This window comes from Panthera pardus, unplaced genomic scaffold, assembly GCF_024362965.1.
Source record: "Panthera pardus isolate Hobbes unplaced genomic scaffold, ASM2436296v1 HiC_scaffold_13, whole genome shotgun sequence".
NCBI classification, from domain to species: Eukaryota; Metazoa; Chordata; class Mammalia; order Carnivora; family Felidae; genus Panthera; species Panthera pardus.
Window position 1 is genome coordinate 169,546,668 of NW_026526688.1, and position 13,608 is coordinate 169,560,275.

At 40.3% G+C, this 13,608-nt stretch overlaps 1 long non-coding RNA gene across 1 annotated transcript in view; it reads right to left on the reverse strand.

The window, feature by feature from the left end:
- Positions 1-5,238, reverse strand: part of LOC128776622 (uncharacterized) — a 42,212-nt gene extending 36,974 nt beyond the window's left edge. The window contains exons 1-2 of the long non-coding RNA XR_008421790.1: positions 4,387-5,238; positions 509-715 (exon numbers count right to left, since the gene is read on the reverse strand). This is a non-coding gene — a long non-coding RNA (uncharacterized LOC128776622). The remainder of the gene's footprint in view (positions 1-508; positions 716-4,386) is intronic.
- Between the last annotated feature and the right edge of the window lie 8,370 nt (positions 5,239-13,608).

Below are 13,608 nucleotides of genomic sequence, written 5' to 3' on the forward strand. Positions count from 1 at the left end.
CTTATTTAAAAAGAGGAAGAGAGAGCACCTGGATGGCTCATTTGGTTGAGCGTCCGGCTTCGGCTTAGGTCACGATCTCATTGTTTGTGGGTTTGAGCCCCATATCTGGCTCTGTGCTGACAGCTCAGAGCCTGGAGCCTGCTTCGGATTCTGTGTCTCCCTCTCTCTCTGCCCTTCCCCTGCTTGCACTCCGTCTCTCTCTCAAAATAAACATTTTTTAAAAAATAAATAATAAAAAAAGGAAGAGAAATTACAAAAAGAAAAATCCTAACCTAAAGCAAAGTAAAAGGGTACAACTAGATTAGGCTACTTGCCTTCTCAAATAAAAATGACCACCATTGCCTATAGGAGTAACATGCCTTCTCATTTAACTAGCATTTGCACTCACTGTCCTTTACCAAAGCAAGCAGACATGCCACCATTTATGTGGCAGAGTTTTGTCACCTTAGAGGCAGCTAGTCTCCCTATACTCAAACAAGGTTTTGCCTTTGACTCACACAAAAATTACCTTTGTGGCCAGGGAGCAGGCTATTTTTGCAGACAAGTTTAGCCATTTAAAGGTTAAAATATCCAAGAAACATAATACAAGACGGCATGACGTAGATACCAGGGATGTGACATAGAAGCACTGTATCTATGTCTCAAGAGGCGAAAATCCTTGGGGGGTCTTCTTTGCTGATTAGATTGCACCTGGGGTTCAGGTCTGGTCATCATGCTGTGAAAAGGATAGAAATCAATCAGACGTGACCTCAGAGAAAGATCATCATGATGAAAGAACCTGAATGCACATCATGGAAGCAATGAGCGAAAGATCTTCCCAGTCCATGTGCCTTGGCATTGTGCTGTGCTCTGAATTCTCTAAAGCTGTGCCCGGAGCTGGATCACTCAGCTCTTGAGCAGGACCTGGACAGCTGAAGACCCATGCCAGCCAGCTCTGGCCCAGGAAGCTCTTGTAGGTTCTGTGCAAGAACTGTCCAAGCATTGTGGGGTCTGTGGATGCCTTTCACGGTCCCCCAGGAGGAAGACATGAAAAGTGACATTGGCACCTGCTACTCGGCCTGGATATACTGAGCTTAAACAAGATCTATCACCTCTACCTCTACTTTGGCAGCCAGAGGCAGAGCACATCTCCCCATCCTGGAAGTGGGGTGGAGAAGCTGCTGCTGAAGTAGTCAGTCCCTATTCCAGGTGCCCAAAGGACACGGTTACCCTAAGGACACCAGGTGGAGGCAGGGAGTAGAAGGAGTGCTCCAGTGGGTGTGATCACTGTGCTGTCCAGAGCCTCTTTCTTCACACATAACAACCACTTCCCTCTGCGTGTAGCTGATATACCCCTCCAGGAGATATCCGTACTGCTGAGCGTCTGCTCTAACAATGCACATGCATTCTGCAAAATAGAGCTTCAGCATATTTTGAAATACTTAACATGAAAACATTCAATTGGATTAGTAGTCCTTTCTCACCAACATTAGAAATTTCAACATTATATTTGTCAATGAAAGTGAAGAAAGAGCTATTAGAGCCTATAATTTCAACTGCTGTATGTCTTTTACAGGCTGAAAAAATGGTATTAAATTTTTAATCACAGCTTCTTGTCCATCACAACTATTGAGAATTTGAAGAATTCATCATTAACAAGTCTTGATCAGGAATTATAAGTAGCCATTTCAAACATAAAACCTGATACTAAAGGTTATGTTCATGGAATCAAACTAAGCTTTCATTTTCAAACCTTTGAAAAGATTTTATTTGGAAGCTTTCTACAGTTTCAATATTTAATATGTTCCCTAGTATTTTATATTTTATTTTCCTCTCATAATTATATATTATAAAGAAAAAAATGTAATGAATTTTTCACCAATCCCCAGATAGACATTCCTAATTCCTCTCAGGTTCACCCTAGGGTACTCTGCAAATATCATCTTCAGTATCTGCCTTAGATTTCAAAAGGTTGGGAGACACTGGTAGAAAAAAAAAAAAAAAAACGTTAATGTAGAAAGAGAAACATCATGGAGAACCAAATTGGAAGAACTGATATGGAGGCCATAAATTCAGTTGTTCTGAGCATCCTCAAAGGGGTAGACTTGGTCCTCAAGTGAAGGCTCCAGGGAGATGGCTTTCAGTCAAACCCCAAGAGTCAGCTCTTTCCAGAGAGAGAGACCAGGAATGTTCTGACAGAGTCTAGCTGACCACTTGGCAGAATGGTATAGATGGAGACTAAAATTTTAGAGCATGACTGACCTAGGGAACCTGTACAACCTCTTTTGACCTTTATATTCTATGACTCCATACCAGCCAGTTCAGGAAGACTTCCAGGCTCTCTCTTCCTGGCATTTCTTAAATTCTTGGTATGGAAAGACATGAAATCATCAAGGAATAAATAAAAAGCCACTGGCATGCCAGGCCTGGCATAAACATGTTGAAATTAAGATGAATATGATGGGGCGCCTGGGTAGCTCAGTCAGTTGAGTGTCCAACTCTTGGTTTCAGCTCAGGTCATGATATTGTGGTTCGTGAGATCGAGCTCTGTGTCAGTGCTGATACCACAGAGCCTGCTTGGGATTCTCGCTCTCTCTCTCTGTCTCTCTCTCTCTCCTCCCCCACTTCTCAACTCATGCTTGCTCTCAATCTCTCTCAAAATAAACTAAAAAAAAAATTTTTTTAAAGATCAATATGATGCACACAGGAGTATCTCTGTGTCTACCGTCTTTAACCTTGAGAAGACATATGGGGACACAGACATTGACCACAGCCCAGGATTCTAGCCTTTATTAAACCACCCACTAACTACTAGATACCGGGAAAGTCAATTTCCTTCTAATTTAATTTTCTTATCAATACAAACAATGGGGATGAGATGGAAAAGCTTAATTGATTTCCAAGGGGGTTCGCAGCTGTAAATTTTTATCTAAGATTGTAGATATAACTTCTCTTGGTTTAACTGTTCTTACATATACAATGAATACAAAAGGGCCTCTCTCACACAGGGTAGTTCAATTCAACATTACTAAATAAACATACACTGTATGTCAGGCTCTATGCTGAACACATATCAAACCTCAATAGAAAGGAGAGACTACAAAAAAGCAGGTTAAAAGCCAGCATACACAATGAGGCCCTTAAAAGACCTTAAGGCACTGAAATAACTCAGGTAATATGGAAAATGAGGATGTGGAAGAACAAAACCAAGATGGTGGCCATCGGGGAAACGAAGTAAGTTCTCCCACCAATTGTGTCCCCTATAGCAGCACAGCAACATTGTGTGTGCCTTGAACAAAAGACAGTCCATAGCTATTTTAGGACCTAGGGCTTCCCGAGAGGGACAGGAAATAGAAGACTGGAGACTGAACAACAAATAAGCATGAGTGGCACCAGCAGGAGAGGCACCAGCTGGTTTACCTGAGACAAAATGGAGACAAATTCCTAAAAAGTTACTGATGGAGTTCTAGAAAGCCAGAAGGTTCTATAAAGAGCACACATGCTCAGCAAAACCTTATTAGCCTGCTTGGGAAAGAGAATATACCTACAGCAGCTGTGGATGAGTTTTGCAGACTGAAGTTATCCAAGAATTCCACCCATGCAAACGCAAGCCACCCATGTTAATGTTACATGGTGTCTTCCATTCATTTATCAACGTAATGCCATTATGTAATATAACTTTGCCACAACAGCATTTGTTCTATATGCCAGATAATCCCAGAATGCTGGGAAAGGGAGATTTTCTACGAGGCAGTGTTCTTTGAGACAAATTACTTCGGAGAATTCACAAACAATTAAATGGAAAGAGGAGAAGCCTCATAGAATGAATATGATCCGGTTCCTGTCATGGCATTCCAAAGCTAACTGGGTGCACAGACATGCATTCAACTATCAGTGTGCAAACACTGTGAGGACGGGACCGGATAACAAGTGTTAACAGTGCCATGAACCACAAACCACGATGTCCATCACATATAAGGTGCAGCAGTAGTGGTATTGTCACAGGGCAGTTCCTCATTTAGACCAACTTCCCTACAATAAAAAGGCATAATTTTTCTCTCTGATCATTTGAGTAGCATCTAAACAATGTCTGTTTCTAAAAATCATTATTCTAGGCAAGGCTATGTTTGTCACTCAGCTGCGCTGTGTCATTTTAACCAAGCGTCCTAACACCACTTCAGTCCATTATATAATCCCCAGTTTTCCCCCATTCTGAATGTCTTTGTTGTTTATTGCTCTGCTCTCGCACAGAACTTGTCTGAAAGGTCTGGGTGCTTTCAATCGGGCCTTATCAGAGATCCTGGTTATTGGAACTCTCTGTATTTTACAGCCTCCATCTCATTAATGCCAGCACTAATTTGTGGTCCCATCCAATACCACCCCCATAAGATCTGCATGAATACTCACTGGATTTCAATCTGCCATTCAACAAGCATGAAGTCCTTTATGTTCATTATTAGCCAATCAAACAGCTCCAGTTCCTTTTCTCTGCATTTTTTTTCCATAGTGAAATCATTTTGTTATTATCCCAAAGCAGTTGCTTGGTAGGAAATATTAGAGAAAAAACAATGACAACGGTTAACAGCCCTTCCTCCTCTTCCTTTTCTCCAGCAAATGCAACTGTTTTAACCTGTTCCTGAGACCTTCAACAGCAACTCCAGTTCCAATTGAGTCGCCAATTTGTTTGTGAAAATCCTCCTTCCCTAAGATAGCTCTTACCCTGAGATACCTTGCAGTATATTATAAAATGGGCCTATTTTTTACCCTCCGAGAAGCAGAAGGACTGTTGAGATGAAAACTAATCCATGCTCCAGCAGAGAATTAAACCAGGTTGCCAAACCCAAGTGGATGGATGGACTCAGTGCCACGTGTGCTAGGGTGACCTCATTCTGAGACCTACCACCTTCTTGTTCTGAAAACTGGAGCCTGGGGTCATTCTCATGGAATGCTCCTTCATTCAATTTACATGGTTAAATGACCTCCCTTTCACATCATTTCAACCCCATGCATCATTACCAAAAGTACTCCATTCTGCTATAATGTTCTGCATTTCTTGTTCCAACAAATGCCTTGTCCTTCAAGGTCCTCCTGTCATTTTCTGTTCTGCAACAAATTACACTTGCAAAAATGGGCTCAAGAAGGTTTGGGTTTTCTTATTTTGAGATAAATTAAAATCAGGGTGAAAGTTAGTAAATAAAGGGAAACAATATAGAGCAGAGTGTCTGGTTCAGCAGAAAGACTGAGCAAATTTCCAAAAGGGTCATTTTTTTCTCTTTCCTTTTTAATGATCAAAGGCAGAAAATCTCAAAAGTGAGTATTTTCTCACACAATAAGGATCTGAGAACTATTTTTTTTTCACCTCCTACTGAGACCTGGTTTCGCAGGCTGTGTTCCCCAGGAAGCAGACTCTGAGATGCTGATTTGGGTACAGAGGTGTATTTGGGAGTGCCCTTGGTTCAATGCCCATGGGAGAAAGGGAACAGAGCAGGATAGGGCAGAGGGGAAGCTGGGCTATGGAGCAGGTACAACAAGTCTCAGCCAACCCCAGAGGGAAGTCTGGACCAAGAATGGCCCTTCCGAGTTCTCCCCAGCCAGGAGAGGGGGAGGGGCTTTTATATTTTAGCACCATGGGATGAAGGCTGTCCCCAGTCGGGGGGGTGTAACCTTGGGCTCCACCAGGTGGCAATTCCCAAAGACAGATATTAGCCAACAACCTTCTCAGTAGCTAGAGGACTGAGCCCTTTAATCCTTAAGCAGGGGTCTGGGCAATGCATCACATCCTCCAAAGAAGGGTAAGCCCTTATAATATAAAATTTCTGATTAACCACCTTAAGCTGAAATAGGTTCCATGGAAGATGTTTTGCCAAAGCTATTTTTTTTAAGTTTACTTATTTATTTTGAGACACAGAGAGGGAGAGAGACAATCCCAAGCAGGCTCCACACTGTCTGTGCAGAGCCCGATGCTGGGCTCAAACTCACAGAACTGTGAGATCGTGACTTGAGCTGAATTCAGTTTAACCAACCAAGCCACCCAGGTGCCCCCAAAGCTATTTTTTAAGAATGTTTATTTATTTTTGAGAGAGAGAGTATGAGTGGGGGAGGGGCAGAGAGAGGCTGCTGGGGGAGAGAGGACCCCAAGCAGGCTCTATGCTGACAACAACGAGCCTGACATGGGGCTCAAACTCACAAACCTTGAGATCATGACCTGAACCAAAGTCGGTCGCTCAACCAACTGAGACATCCAGGCGCCCCATCACCAAAGCTATTTAAATCCTGATTTGATGGCTGGCATCAACAACTGCTCAACAGTCTGATCCTTATGGGTTCAAACATGTCTATACACTAAAGATGTTGTGGTTCATGATGGCCACGAAGAAAAATCCTGAATTCTTCTCCTCCCATGGACACACCGAATCTACAACTACATGTAGCACAATTTCCTCTGGAAAAAAAAAAACAAACAAACAAAGCCAAAACTAGCTGAGAGACTCCTACAGTTCCAGCAAATGAGAAGAAACCCACATCCAAGCAGGGAGGAGAAGTGAAGACAGTCTCACCATAAACCACACCCTGCGGTGGCAACTCACAATGGTGAGGGAGCTCAAAATACTGAGCTTCTCTCTGAGGAGCAAAAGGTATGAAACCAATATTGGGAACCCCAAATCTTTTATTTATTTATTTATTTATTTTTGAGAGAGAGCCAGCCAGACAGAGCACAAGCAGGGAAGGGGCAGAGAGAGAGGGAGACACAGAATCTAAAGCCAGCACAGAGCCCGATGCAGGGCTCGAATTCATGAACTGTGAGATCATGACCTGAGCTGAACTTGAATGCTCAACTGACTGAGCCACGCATGTACCCCATGGGAACACCAAATCTTAAGACCTGCATCTGAAGGATGAGCCCCCAAAACATTGTGTTTTCAAAGTCAACAGGGCTCGTGTCCAGAGATCCACAAGGCTTTAGTACAAACTGAGAAACATTTCTAAAGGACTCACCCTCACCAGGGTCCAAATTAAAAAGTGCCCAGACTTGGAGGGAGCCAAGATGGCGGAACAGCATGGAAGTTTTTTGTGTGTCTTGTCAATGAAATACAGTCAGACCAACACTAAACCATCCTGCACACCTATAAAACTGATCTGATGATTAACAAAACAATCTGCACAACCTGAACCACAGAATTCAGCAAAAAAAAGAGAAAAAATTCATTTTTATTTTCAATTTTTATTAAAAATATCTTTCTTTAATTTTTTTACTATATTTTTTATTTTTGTGTAAATTTTTCAAATTCCATTTTACTCCCATCATTTTATTTTAGTCTACTTCAGTGTATTAACTTTTCAAATTTTCAAACAATTTCCTTTTTTTTTTCATTTTTGTTTTTCATTTTTCTTTTTCTTGAATAAAGAGAAAAAATTCATTTTTATTTTTATTTTTTATTAAAAATATTTTTCTTTAATTTTTTTCTACTATATTCTTTACTTTTGTGTATATTTTTTCAAATTCTATTTTATTTCCATCATTTCAATTTAGTCTACTTCAGTGCATTCATTTTTTTCAAATTTTCAAACTATTTCCTTTGTTTTTCTTTTTTTCTCCCTTTTTTCTCTAATCTATCAAGCCACTTTCTTTTTTTTTTTAATTTCTTTTAACGTTTATTTATTTTTTGAGACAGAGAGAGACAGAGCATGAACAGGGGAGGGTCAGAGAGAGAGGGAGACACAGAATCCGAAACAGGCTCCAGGCTCTGAGCTGTCAGCACAGAGCCCCACGCGGGGCTCGAACTCACAGACCGTGAGATCATGACCTGAGCCAAAGTCGGATGCTCAACCGACTGAGCCACCCAGGTGCCCCTTTCAAGCTACTTTCAACACTCAGACCAAAACACACCTAGGATCTAGCATCATTTATTCAATTTGTGTGTGTGTGTGTTTAATTTTTTAATTTTAATTTTTTCTACCTCATTAATTCCTTTTCTTCCTTCAAAATGATGAAATGAAGGAATTCACCCCAAAAGAAAGAGCAGGAAGAAACGACAGTCAGGGACTTAACCAACAGAGATACAAGCAAGATGTCTGAACCAGAATTTAGGATTACGATAATAAGAATACTAGCTGGAGTTGAAAACAGATTAGAATCCCTTTTTGCAGAGATAAAAAAAGTAAAAACTAGTCAGGATGAAATAAAAAATGCTATAACTGAGCTGCAATCACGAATGGATGCCGCAGCAGCAAGGATGGATGAGGCAGAACAGAGAATCAGCAACACAGAGGACAAACTTATGGAGAATAATGAAGCAGAAAAAAAGAGGGAGATTAAGGCAAAAGAGCACAATTTAAGAATTAGAGAAATCAGTGACTCATTAAAAGGAACAACATTAGAATCATAGGGGTCCCAGAAGAGAAAGAGAGAGAAATAGGGGTAGAAGGGTTATGTGAGCAAATCATAGAGGAAAACTTTCCTAACCTGGGGAAAGACACAGACATCAAAAACCAGGAAGCACAGAGGACTCCCATTAGATTCAACAAAAACCGACCATCAACAAGGCATATCACAGTCAAATTCACAAAATACTCAGGCAAGGAGAGAATCATGAAAGCAGCAAGGGGAAAAAAGTCCAAGGGAAGACAGATCAGGTTTGCAGCAGACCTATCCACAGAAACTTGGCAGGCCAGAAAGGAGTGGCAGGATATACTCAATGTGCTGAATCAGAAAAATATGCAGCCAAGAATTCTTTAGGCAGCAAGGCTGTCATTCAAAAGAGGAGAGATAAAAAGTTTCCCAGAAAAACAAAAATTAAAGGAATCTGTGACCACTAAACCAGCAAAAAATTTTAAGGGGGACCCTCTGAGGGGAGAAGAGATGAAAATATAAATACATACATACATACATACATACATACATAACCAAAAGCAACAAAGGTTAGAAAGGACCAGAGAACACCACCAGAAACTCCAACTCTACAAGCAACATAATGGCAATATTCATAACTTTCAGTACTCACTCTAAATGTCAATGGACTCAATGCTCCAATCAAAAGACATAGGGTAACAGAATGGATAAGAAAACAAGATCCATCTATACGCTGTTTACAAAGAGACCCACTTTAGACCTAAAGACACCTTCAGATTGAAAAAGTAAGGGGATGGAGAACCATCTATCATGCTAATGGTCAACAAAAGAAAGCTGGAGTAGCCATACTTATATCAGACAGTCTAGACTTCAAAATAAAGACTGTATCAAGAGATGCAGAAGGGCATTATATCATTTAAGGTGTTTATCCACCAAGAAGTAAACATTTATGTGCCAAATGTTGGAGCACCCAAATATATAAGTCAATTAATCACAAACATAAAGAAACTTATTGATAGCACTACCATAATAGTAGGAAACTTCAACACCCCACTCACAGCAATGGACAGATCATCAAATCAAACAATCAGCAAGGAAACAATGGCTTTGAATGACACACTGGACCAGATGGACTTAACAGATATATTCAGAACATTTCATCCTAAAGCAGCAAAATATACATTCTTCTCCAGTGCACATGAAACGTTCTCCAGAACAGACCATATACTGGGACACAAATTAGCCCTCAGCAAGTACAAAAAGATCAAGATCATACCATGCATATTTTCAGACCACAACACTATGAAACTCAAAATCAACCACAAGAAAAATATGGAAAGGTAACAAATACTTGGAGACTGAAGAACATCCTACTAAAGAATGAATGGGCTAACCAGAAGTTAAAGAGGAAATTAAAAAGTATATGGAAGCCAATGAAAATGATAATCACAACCCAAAACCTCTGGGATGCAGCAAAAGTAGTCATAAGAGGAAAGTATATAGCAATCCAGGCCTTCCTAAAGAAGGAGGAAAGATCTCAGATACACAATCTAATCTTATGCCTTAAAGAGCTGGAAAAAGAACAAATAAAACCCCAAACCAGCAGAAGACAAGAAATAATAAAGATTAGAGCAGAAACCAATGCTATCGAAACCAAAAAAAACACAGTAAAACAGATCAATGAAACCAGAAGCTGGTTCTTTGAAAGAATTAACAAAATTGATAAACCACTAGCCAGTTTGATCAAGAAGAAAAAGGAAAGGACCCAAATAAGTAAAATCAAAAATGAAAGAGGAGAGATCACAACCAACACAGCAGAAATAAAAACAATAATAAGAGAATATTATGAGAAATTACATAAATAAATGGGCAATCTGAAAGAAATGGACAAATTCCTAGAAACATACACTATCAAAACTGAAACAGGAAGAAATAGAAAATTTGAACAGAACCATAACCAGTAAGGAAATCGAATTAGTAATCAAAAATCTTCCAAAAAACAAGAGTCTAGGGCCAGATGGCTTTCCAGGGGAATTCTACCAAACATTTAAGGAAGAGTTAACACCTATTCTCTTGAAGCTGTTCCAAAAAATAGAAATGGAAGGAAAACTTCCAAACTCATTCTATCAAGCCAGCATTACCTTGATTCCAAAACCAGAGACCCCACTAAAAAGGAGAACTATAGACCAATTTCCCTGATGAACATGGATGCAAAATGCTTCCACAAGATATTAGCCAACTGGATCCAACAATACATTAAAAAAATTATTCACCACGACCAAGTGGGATTTATACCTGGGATGCAGGGATGGTTCAATATCCACACAACAATCAATGTGATTCATCACATCAATAAAAGAAAGGACAAGCAAGAACCACATGATCCTCTCAATAGATGCAGATAAAGCATTTGACAAAATACAGCATCCTTTCTGGATAAAAACCCTCAAGAAAGTAGGGATAGAAGGATCATACCTTGAGATCATAAAAGCCATATATGAATGACCCAACACTAATATCATCCTCAATGGGGGAAAACTGAGAGCTTGAGGAACAAGACAGGGATGTCCACTCTCGCCACTGTTATTCAACATAGTATTGGAAGTTTTAGCCTCTGCAATCAGACAACACAAAGAAATAAAAGGCATCCAAATTGGCCAGGAGGGGGTCAAACTTTCACTCTTTGCAGATGACATGGTACTCTATATGGAAAACCCTAAAGATTCCACCAAAAAACTGCTAGAACTTATCCGTGAATTCAGTAAAGTCGCAGGATATAAAATCAACACACAGAAATCGGTTGCTTTCCTATTCACCAACAATGAAGCAACAGAAAGAGAAATCAAGGAATTGATCCCAGGTACAATTGCACCAAAAACCATATAATACCTAGGAATAAATCTAACCAAAGAAGTGAAAAATCTATACACTGAAAACTCTAGAAAGCTTATGAAAGAAATTAAAGAAGACACACACAAAAAAATGGAAAAAGATTCCATGCTCCTGGATAGGAAAAACAAATATTGTTAAAATGTCGATACTACCCAAAGCAATCTACATATTCGATGCAATCCCTGTCAAAATAACACCAGCATTCTTCACAGAGCTAGAACAAATAATCCTAAAATTTTTATGGAACCAGAAAAGACCCCAAATAGCCAAAGCAATCTTGAAAAAGAAATCCAAAGCTGGAGGCATCACAATCCCAGACTTCAAGCTATACTACAAAGCTGTAATCATCAAGACAGTATGGTACTGGCACAAAAACACTCAGATCAATGGAACAGAATAGAGAACCCAACAACGGACCCACAAACGTATGGCCAACTAATCTTTGACAAAGCAGGAAAGAATACCCAAAGGAATAAAGATAGTCTCTTCAGCAAGTGCTGCTGGGAAAACTGGACAGCGACATGCAGAAGAATGAACCTGGACCACTTTCTTACACCATACACAAAAATAAACTCAAAATGGATGAAAGACCTCAATGTAAGACAGGAAGCCATCAAAATCCTCGAGGAGAAAGCAGGCAAAAACCTCTTTGATCTTGGCTGCAGCAACTTCTTACTCAACAGGTCTCCAGAGGCAAGGGAAACAAAAGTGAAAATGAACTATTAGCACCTCATCAAAAATAAAAAGCTTCTGCACAGCAAAGGAAACAGTCAACAAAACTAAAAGGCACATGATGTAACAGGAGAAGATATTTGCAAATGACATATCAGATAAAGGGTTAGTATCCAAAATCTATAAAGAACTTCTCAAACTCAACACTCAAAAAACAAATAATCCAGTGAAGAAATGGGCAAAAGACATGAATAGACACTTCTCCAAGGAAGACATCCAGATGGCCAACCGACACATGAAAAAATGCTCAACATCACTCATCATCAGGGAAATACAAATCAAAACCACAATGAGATACCACCTTACACCTATCAGAATGGCTAACATTAACAACTTAGGCAACAACAGATGTTGGCGAGGATGCGGAGAAAGAAGATCTCTTTTGTATTGTTGGTGGCAATGCAAGCTGGTGCGGCCACTCTGGGAAACAGTATGGAGGTTCCTCAAAAAGCTAAAAATAGAACTACCCTACAACCTGGCAATTGCATTATTAGGTATTTATTCAACTGATACAGGTGTGCTGTTTCGAAGGGACACATGCACCCCAATGTTTGTATCAGCACTACTGACAACAGACAAAGTATGGAAAGAGCCCAAATGCCCATTGATGGATGAATGAATAAAGAATATGTGGTGTATATATACAATGGAGTATTACTCGGCAATCAAAAAGAATGAAATCTTGCCATTTGCAACTATGTGGATGGAACTGGAGGGTATTATGCTAAGTGAAATTAGTCAGTGAGAGAAAGATAAATATCATATGACTTCACTCATATGAGGACTTTAAGAGGCAAAACAGATGAACATAAGGGAAGGGAAACAAAAATAATATAAAAACAGGGAGGGGGACAAAACATCAGAGACTCATAAATATGGAGAACAAACTGGGGGGTGGGGGTGGGAGGGGGGATGAGCTAAGTGGGTAAGGGGCCCTAAGGAATCTACTCCTGAAATCATTGTTGCACTATATGCTAACTAATTTGGATGTAAATTTTAAAAAACTAAAATTAAAAATAATAATAAAAAAAAAGTGCCCAGACTTTCTGTGAAAGGAGGTGTATCTGCTTGTCTGAAAGCAGTGGCCTGAGGGACAGGTATCTAATTTAACATACAGCAGGGGGTCTGCTGAAATACCCCCCAGGTATGGCTGCTGGCAGTGCCATCTTCCTACTTTCTTTCTGCCTTGCCCTGCTCACCAGCGTCAACAGAAAGGAGCTCACACCAGCCTCAGGCACCCCGATTTTTGCGGCTGCCTAGATCTCACAGCTCGGGGGGCAGTGGAACTTACATCTGCGGGCCTTGTAGGACTGTTACCAATGGAGAAAGACTTCCTAACCAGCGACCACCTCAAGGCACAGCAAGAGGAACCTGGTCTTTCTGTGAAAGAACTAATAGCAGTGCATACTCTGAAAAGTTCAAGTCTGGAAGTTAAACTGGAACACCAATAATCTGAAGCATTTGGAACTGGTCACACATGAGCATCCTGTGGGAGTAGCGTCCTGTGCTACAAGATTCTGACTCTCCATTTCTTCCCAACCACTCTTTCCACCCAGAATGGCTTCTGTGGCTTGATCCCTAAGTGGTCTTCTAGGAAGACCATGTATGTTGACTGATGCCTACTATGAGATGAACAGAATCCTGCCTCTGAAACA